The sequence below is a fragment of the Hetaerina americana genome, unplaced genomic scaffold (genome assembly GCF_022747635.1).
Source record: "Hetaerina americana unplaced genomic scaffold, ioHetAmer1.1.p SCAF_73, whole genome shotgun sequence".
NCBI classification, from domain to species: Eukaryota; Metazoa; Arthropoda; class Insecta; order Odonata; family Calopterygidae; genus Hetaerina; species Hetaerina americana.
In genome coordinates this window covers 2031789-2042106 of record NW_027287350.1, presented here as the reverse complement: position 1 = coordinate 2042106, position 10318 = coordinate 2031789, and positions in this window count along the sequence as shown.

The window sequence follows — 10318 nt, the reverse complement described above, 5'->3', positions numbered from 1 at the left end:
TGGGAGATATATGGCCTAAGAATTACATCTTTCAGCAAAAATGTACTCCTATTTAATTGAATTTTTTCTCGTTATTTAATAATATATTTTTAAATATAGGAATTTGGTTGACTTCTAATGCCCTAAACATTGTCTCCTAATCTTACTGATTCATTGAAAAACGATTAAAACAAATGGAAATCACTTAAAATTGAGGATTTCGCTGAATACGTTATTTTTCACATTAGACTTAAAGACTTTTTTCCGAGGAATACTTAAATTGAATTGTGATATTTGAATTTCCCTCGAAATTTCCAAAGTTCAAATTTTTCGATCCAGTTGCTGCGGTCAAGCCAAAGGAGATACGTAATGAATGCTGCACATTTCTGGCACCAAGCCCCGAATGCTTGCTACATTCATTATCGGTGAAACGTTTCATCCTTATTGGGTTTTCAATATTTGTTTGGGATCAGATATCTAATGAAGGTAACGAAAATGGTAGGCTTCACTGGCGATCTGAAGTGGCTTCAATATAAAGAGGAGCTATTATTACGGATAATGTGGTAACAGGTAGGTTAGACATTATAAGACTATTAAAATATTGCTCGGGACATGCTTTTGGTTCTCAGAACCGTCGCCGTATCCAAGATGTAAATTGAAGATGGCAAATTCACATATCCACGGGAGTCTATCTAATAAGTAACATACGATAAACACAGTAATTCCGACGGCGTGTGAAATTCACACATCAGGGTAGGGGAGGCAGTGCCTTCCCCTGTGCCGGTCATAGTTTACCAGGAAGATCTGGTACCCGAAAGATCACATAGCTTGGGTGGAGCTGCAGGTGCCCGGAGAGGCTTGCCCGGGAATTGAACCCGGGCCCTCCGTCTTTCCTTAGTCTGTGATTATAAAATTATATACAATATCGGGCAAAGATGATGATTTCAAATGATTTATTGACTCCCAATGATGTAAAAGTTTTATTTCATCTGGAAATTTATTATAAAATCTCATGACGCGAAAAAATACTGGCAGTAGCTTTATGAGTGGACTGTGGTAATTATTACGATATTATTTGAAGTGGTGGCGACCCTGGTTATCAATCAGATGAAATTGGAAACTTAGGAAATGTTATATTTCTTCATGACAAATTATTTTTGATTTTTAGCAAACGCTGTTTTTTGCACTCGGAAATGGGAACACAAACTTGTTAAAAAGCGTAATTGTGCAAATATTATGGAATTCAAAGGCATTTCAAAGGATTGTTCGCAATTACCATCCGTCTTTAGCAACAATGTAAGTGTAAGATAGGACGCAGAATATATGATGCGAGGTAATTCAAAAGCTGCTGTTTAAGGTTCGAAGAATTTTGCCATTACTCTCTTACGAGAAGGTGGTGAAACTTTTCAGTACCTTCGGTAATCTTCAAAAACTCATCAACGTACCAGAGGATTGCAGCATACTCTAAATGAAAGAAGCGATATGGATTAAGTGTTCATCTTGTGGGCGGGAGATGTGCCTGCAACATTGTGTGCGGAAAATAAAGATAATTCCACAATTTGGAACTGAAAATAAATTTTAAAATAAGAGATTTTAGATAATATATGGACTTTTATACAGTTAGATACATTTACTAAATAAAAATTGAGTTTCTCGCTGAGCCTTAAACAATCGATTATTAACAAATTTACTTAAATACAATCTTTATATTTTTTATTTCAATGGTTGGGAAAAATTACATTGATGGATACAAGGTTATTAAATTGAAACTATGCACAATCTTAGCATGATGCTTTCGGTAGAAAAAATTAATACTAATCCAAATTTAACCAGAGCAGTACACTTATTTACCAATACGCAACTCGAGTGACTCTCCAACTAAAATTTACTACTGAAGTTCAACAAAATTCTACAATTTGTTTCCGAGGGCGATCCCCATTCGTTCAAACACACGGAGAAACTGACACCACGACCCCGCAGACTAGAATGACCCAATATATGCTAAAGTTTGAAACTTTGGGAAAATCAATGGTAAAATTATTTAGTTTTATGTTGGAATGCCTCTTGTAACCTCTAAGCCTTATGACGAATACTCCAACACGTACTGCAGAGGGTTTAAATCGAAAAAGAACATGGAAAAATCTCAAATTTCCCAGAAAATTCAAATTATGATGTGCTTTGGCCATTAAGCACTTCGGAGTATTTCTGAAATTTTGGAATTTTTTGTAATAATATTTTAATATTGAATCATGACAAATTATTTATCTTCGCATAGCTTCATTCCTTTATCGGTTTTCAATCTCGTGGGCCCCCTCCTCTTTTATCGACCCTACCCCTGTTCCGGTCCTTTTACTACTCCTCACCATCGGCCCCTCACTTGGGCCCTCACCGTCCTGCTCCATCATTTCCCGCCATCCTCCCCTCTCCGTCTCATGCCCTGTAATGACTCGCCTTACTCTATCAGCCTCTATCTGAAGGTATCCACTGGGATCCACTTAAAATCTTGGTTGCTGTCCGGAGCTTCTTGATAATCATTCCTATCTTGTTCACATGTCTATGATAATCATTCCTGTCTTGTTCAACACTTTGTCACATCTTCAGGTAACCTTCAACCTGAAAATGGCTCAAAGTGTTAACCCGGGTGAATAAAAATAATACAGTGGAAATCTCAATTGTTAATCATCATTTCTCCTGCTTTCCATGGAAGCTTTATCTTGATTCTTGTGGCAAAGCATTCCTTGGAGCCACATAAACCTGTAGATTTTCTACAGTGACAAATTATACAGGAGGAAGGAAGTACACAGAGATGAAGAAGGACTTGATGTAGAGTAGATCACTGGATTGTGTTTTGTTAGGAGTCACAAAATATTTATCTGGTAGTTGTGTCCATCCCAAACCAACCTTAACCGGTAGATTACCTTATAATAAAAAAAATCTATTGAAAGTTATTATGCACTCTTCAGTGCTATATGCATAGAAAATACATATTAATAAATGACACTTCGTAGCTCAAAAAGTTTTACTCATACGATAGAATAAGATATTAATGGGATGCCATTATTAATTTTGAAGTGATTTTTTCACAAAATACATTGATTGAAGCCATTCCTTGATCGCAAGGCTTTTTTTTTTACTCTTGACCTTTTTCAGGGTTTGAAGAGTGTCTGCCGCCAATTCTCTATTTCCAAGCATTCGTTTAGGTAGAAATTAAAGAACTCTCTGAGAAATGCAGTGGATTTTGCCCACGGACAAAAGGCTTTGTTTGTCACAGCTCAATTATAATACTACTGTAAATGAACTTATAATATTGTTGTGAGAAAGATTTAGGGAGGTTAGTGGAGAGGTTATAGTGAGAAGTTGATCAGGAATCCATTCTCTTGTAGATTCATACAACCTCATTTGGACCTTGCGAGCGTATTCGTGGGGTGGGAAAGCAAAGAGTATAGACCGGGCCTGGCCCCTGGTCTCCAGGCCATAGAGCTTAAGCTCTCTTGAAAGAAAATTGTCCAGTTATTCTCGTCTCCCGTCTTGTGTGTGTTGGATTCACAATATTGCGAAGAATGCAGGAGTTGCCTTGCATTACCCATATTCATTCACATTTGCATCATCTCCTCACATATCCTTGAAAAGCCTCCTAGTATAAAACAATGCAACTAATTAATCTTGTATTATGTTGACAGATACATAACAGAATAGCAAGTTCAAATATTTGGTTCAACAAATTTTAAGTCAAGAAACCATACAAAATTAGTTAAAGGTTTGTCTACAAATTCTCTGTGGAGCTATAAATTCATTAATAAAAATACTGTATTATGCATTTTCCTGCATTAAAATCGATTGTCTCAATGAAAAAATATCGACAGATCTGAAATTCAAGTGCTGCCACTATTCAACAGAGAGTAGGCTGTAATACTGCTAACTAGGCTGTTGCAATACGCCCTCCTGTAAATCCATTTTGCAATTCAAAGGTATTTCTGGGCCAGATAAACGTAAAATAGTAAATAATTAAGAATGAAGCGAACATGCTTTGAACCTGATTTATGTCCATGGTGATATCTGATTCAGTGTGGGGTTCAGTAAGAGTGTCTCAGGGAGGGATAATGTCATGACCTCCACAAAATCACTTTACTAGTCTTGCTTTTCTGCACATTAATAGGTGTACTGATCTCAATATCGAAGCAGTTATAATAAAACTTGCAATTGATGGGAAAGACGTCTAGACTTTATGCTACAAATATGTGTTAGATTATGACTCCGAAAATACTCTAATTTTTAAAAGCATTGGAGTTATCTTATGCTATTTTCTTAATCACTAAAGCATAACATGCCCTTTATCAAATCGAAGATGCAAATCTACCTCTCTTCTGGTTGCATATAAGTATAAAATTCCTGTAAAATCTTAGTTTAAAAAGGTCACTTTTCCCCTGGAAGGTAGAGTGCCTGACAGATTATTGCCCAATTGATTTCATCCCAGGTTGCACTTTCCTATTAATTTATGAATCCTTTGTCTGATTATTATATAGTTAAACTATAGAGTTCAATATTGATATCTGTTCATTAATCACCTATAATCACCATGGATAATTCCTTGGTTCTCCAATGCTGTGAGTTTTTAAATGCAGCCAAGCATTTTAAAATCTAGATCTGCATCATAACAAATTAATTGACTCCATCACTTTTTAACTAGTGATGAATTATTCATTTACATTTAACAAGTATTACAGTTTCATTAGTGGCCCTTTATTACAGAAACTACTATAGCATAAATTTGACATAAAACAGGTTATTATTTTAGCAAAAATTTACAAGAGAGATGAGAATCCACTATTCCAGATACTGGGTTATTCATACCAAATAAAGAAAAGCTATTGAGGGTTACTAGGAAAAATATTTAAAAGAATTTGATAAGTAATTCCCCCAGTTTAGGAGGAGAAAATTGACTGTTGAGCTGCTTAAATAACCAGAATTTTCTTTCGCAAACTCAGAATTTGTTCATTAGTGCTCAGTTAAGAGGTCAGTCTATTACAGTCTTCCATTCTTCCCTGTCCAATACTAATAATGAGAAATTCCTTATGGTATTTTGCCAGCATACTTAACTCTTAGTGTTCCCATTGGGTCTTGCCCTTCTCCAATCTATTATGATCCTGAGAAATTCAATATCTCAGAGGATTCAAGTTGGATTTATCAAATTGTAATTCTTTGTTATTAATGGTAGGCTACTATTTAAGATAGGTTTTATTTGGGAACATGCTAAATGCCACCAACTTTCTAAGCCTCTCCTAAACCCACACATAGTGACATCCCACAAAACAATTAACTCTTCCACAATTCCACATATTTTCTGCATCACTTCATCCCATCCAACATGCCTATTCTTTTGCTCCTCCTACATTACTTGCCTTAATTCTATCCTCTCTAAAAGTCTTCAACATACCATTGCCAATCAGAATGCCTTGTATCCCCTCTTTGTGCCTCCTTTGGATTTATCTCAGTTGCTCTCTCTCCTGCTCCACCATGTCCAGCACTACCTCTTAGCCATCAACCACCTCTTCTTAGTTAAAGCTTCTTTGCCTGATGCAATTCTTGAAAATATATTTTATCATGCTTCTATTTTAAATTAAAAAAAATAATATTCATCAGTATCTGCTGAATATTCCATTTTTCAATTTGGTTGCAGTCACAAAATGAAGTAGATCAAGTGATTACTGAAGTTTCTTGTCAATAATTACTAGGAAAAGTCATTCTTAGGAAAATACAACCTTTTGGAGGTAGGATTTTGTTTAAGAAGACAACCAGAAAAAATAGCAATAACTTGATTGTTGTCATCATTCATGAAAAGATACTACATAGATAGGAAATTGATTCCTACATTTTCAGATGAAAACAAAAAGAGAAGAGTCATATGAGTCATGGAGGTTTTTAAAATCGTATTGCAAAAATTTTTGGGAGGTTTCCAGAAAATCATGTTGAGTAGGTAACTTACAATGGACATGCAACATTTTGTATTTCAGCTACAGAATACACACTAAATGTTGTAGTATCACATTCACACCAATTTTTGGGAGAAGTAATTTTTGAGTGAATACCAATCTCTAAGTGTTAGAGAATATCAATTCTCCTGCTCCCCACCATATCAACTTCACAGAGCATTTCCCCATCCACCAGAAAAAAACCTTGTTTAGATACCTTTTCATCCTGCTACATACATTGGTGATGCACATGAATTCTTGACAATGTTCACAGGACAGCATATTTGGAAAACCTCAAAAAAAAAGTTTCAGAACTGTTGTCACCTTGTCTAATTACTATTAGGAATTAAGTCAGGGATCTCTGTTATACTCTGATATTACTTTAAATGCAAAATACCATTTTTATAATCTTAAACAGTTTTCTTTGTACATATGTAAAATCACAAACGTCCCGGAGGAAGAGTTCTGAAATTAATATACTATGTTTCATAATTTTGTGTGAGGGCTATATGGCATAAAGGAAGAGGGGATTCTGGACTCAGGAATTAGCAATCCTGATTCATCTTCATAAAGTTTGAACAGATCTTAAATGTAGTGCATCCTTATTCCACTAAAACTTTTCTCTCGCTTGCACGTCCTTTCTTATTGTGGATATGAAATTTCTATCCCATGTTGTTGTTACTAGTAGCTCTGTTTTCAGACCTTTTCTCACCTACTCATTTGTGAAATGTGTTGGGAACATCCAGAAGCACCATTCCTTTCACCTGGCATGTGACAATCAATTTCCCCTAAATTCCTAAAATATCCATAATTTGATACTTCTATTGGAGTGCCCTGACTAGATGGGCAACACCTAATTTGGTTTTTAACACTTGAACCTACAAAAGGGAACCATAGATAAGTCATGATAAGGTTATGGCATTGTTTGCAGCATTCATTGGAACAATGACCCTTTAATTCATTGATGGTTTATGCAAAATATTTTTATCTAATTATACTAAATTAAGTGTATAGCTTTGTTGATTTTGTAAGCTATCTATGACCTTAACAGTGTCAGACACTCAGGAGTACATAAATTTCTTGAGCATTTATCATGGAGATTTGAGGATTTCAAGTGTGATGAAGTGTCTCATGTGGATTTCCAAAAATAAATTACTGAGCATATCATTACTGGAACATGCTATATCATTCTTTATGAGAGATACTTATTTGAACTTTCAAATCATGGTCATCATAGCTAATGAAGAAACAGTGAAGTTGATTTTAACATTAGGAACATAAAAACTCAGGCCTGGCATCATAGAAACACATTTTTTTGAGATGTAAACTGCCCTGAATATCTTCAGACAAAACAATATCACAAATTTTAGCCACACAAAATATTTTCTTAGATACAATTGGTTCCAGTTCATAGTAAAATTGAGAATTTGATGAATTCAATGAAGCATTGCAACTCTAATATTGGTGAACATTATTTAGATTCTGAAACTTATGACAGCATTAGAAAGGTAGGTACTTAAGAATAGATACATTGCCAGTTGTTAAACAAAAATATTTTAAACATATAGCAAATAAAATATGAAATTAAGAATATTAAATCATTCCCAAATATGTCTTGAACATTTGGGAAGCAACATTTCCAATTTTTATATGACTGCCTGAGGGCACTTACATAAAAAGGAGACCACTTCAGCCTTTCATATTCACCTTAATGCTGGGCATTTCCATGCATCTGTTTTATCATAAAAGATATTCTCATTTTCTTAAATGTGATATGTAGTACCTATGCTATGTATTCCCTTGTATACTGATAATAATTGGCCATGAGCTTGCTATGGACAGTGAATTTTCCCTTTGCATAAGGAGGTAGGTACTCTTACCATTAGGTGACCATATGTGAATGTTTCACAGAAAGAGATTAATGGTGTGAAAAGATAATCTACTTAGTGCATTATTTTTCTAATTGGTGACCTCTAAGCTTCTAACTGATTTGATGAATTCTAGTGCATTATCTTACCACTGATTCCAATGACAGAACCGTTAGATGGAACACATCTTTTAGGAATTAGGTATGCCCATAGGGTTTACCAATAGGTATTCAATGTCACTTATAAAATATTTAGGCAGTAATTATAGTAAAAAAATATGAAGGTATTTTCAACCTAAAGAATAATAAAAAATATTTTTTGAGTTATAATTAGCATTAAACTTCTAAATTTTACAAATGCAGGTAACACTCTAAATTGTTTGGGTTTCAATGTTAAATTCAAGTATTCTACCAAGGGAGACATTATGCTCCTCTGAAACCTTCATGGCATGAAATCTGTATCCTCCTTTGATATGGTATGTATGTTTGTATGAACACTGAAAAAACTGCTCAACTTGTTGACAATTTCACTTTTGGTTTTCAAATAGTTCCATTATAGATTACCAATCATATTCCCCTGTTAGAAAAAAGCAGGCTTTGTTAATATTTAGAAATCAAGTAAACCCCTTATAAACTTATTTAAAAAAAGATATAATACAGTTTTTAAGGCTCTTTGAATTATGCATGCTCACTAGATTTCTGATGAGTTGAATTTGTTAAGATTTTTCCGTAAAAGTTTTAAGTATAAATTACAAGGAATCACCTGCTGGATTAAACTCTAGTTTATCTGCAGTTTTGATATTTTTAAGTGATTTAATGGGAGAGTGAGGAGAACCATAAAAATAATTATTATGTAAAAACCCCATAGCTAAAAAAACTTGATGTCAACAAGTTGCAATGGCTGCCAATATGGATACAATAAGCTTGATAACTAAGATCCAAATTTATTCTTTTAAATTTAAGTTATAATTTAAGTGAAATGAGTTCATTAAAAAGGCATGAGTTATCTCCTGCTTTTACATTGACTTGTTGAAGTTGTCAGGGTATGATGCTCTTGCAGAGAATTGGACCAGATTTTTATTTAAGGGTAAATTTTAATATGACTTGATTTGTAAATAAGAATGACTTATTTGTGAAGAGAATATTTTTTTAATATTATAGATAATTTTCGATGGATTTACAATATGGCGTTTTAATTTCCTGAGTGAGAATAATTTTTATGAAGGAAACGCCTTATTACACAGTCTAACTTTGCATATAAAAATTGCAATAGCCAAAGACGGTGTTCTTTCTCTGAAAAAATCACTTCCCAAGGCCAGTCATTTTGGCTGTACCAAAGAAACAATCAAATTTACAACTCTGGATGCAATGTATGCAGTAACAATAACAGTTTTAACGGATAATTTGTGCAACTAGCGCATCAAAATTGTTTTAATTCTCTCTTTTAATGGAGAAAAGTTTAAGCATATTTTAAAAATATGTATCTTAAGAAGTTAACTCTTCAAACATTGTTTTTTATATAGGCATAGGAATTATGAGCCAATTATGAGTGTGACACAAATGGCCATGATGAATCACCCCACCAATCATTTGAGGATTCACAGAATATTTTTTCTATATTGAAAACCAAAACTTCCAAGAAGTATAATCTTTACAGACAAACTATGTTTCAATTTAGATAAACTAGATTTGAAATTTAATATAATAATATATGCATATATGTTTAGAAACATGAAAGTTCTTTTGCCCAGCTACAGCAATAACCAAATGTTCCCTATAAACTGTGACTCATGAAAGAGATAAAATACTAAAGACACTGAAATGCCTTCCAAGAACAGAGAAATTATAAAAACCAATGAAAAAAATTATCAATTATAAATGCATTTGCATGAGCAAACATTGTGGTACATGTAAATTGATAACAAAAATATCAGCAATTTAATTGCATTGCATATGAGTAACAATGCAAAATTTAAACAAAGCAATGTCAATGTATCATTTCCTGCTTGGTTTAATTGTTGATTTGACTTTGGAAATGTCTATAGCAAATTAAAGCAAATATATATTACTTCTGTTTATACCCTTAATAAATCACTGCAGCTGGGCAGAGAGAGTGAGGAGGAGATATGGAGATGAAACTAGGGAAATGAATGATGATGGGTCCATCCAAGGAATACAAAATGCTAACCCTCCTTTAGGACTGAATGTGATAGGGAGCAGTTCGTCACAGACATATTAACTGCTTATGTATCACCTTATGTTACAGAGATTTTGATGTGACATAACACCATTGTTTTGAAGTCAGCTTAGACAAGCAGATTTGCCAAGTCCCTTTATGGTAAGACACATAGGTTTAAGTGATAGCAGTTATAAATAAGTGGGCTTACAATCAAATGGCTTAAAACACAACTGTAATGAGGAAACATTGAATAAAATGAGCGATAACTTGGGGATAATTTTGAGGCATCAAAATATTAAAAATCAGTACCATTAGTCAAAATTG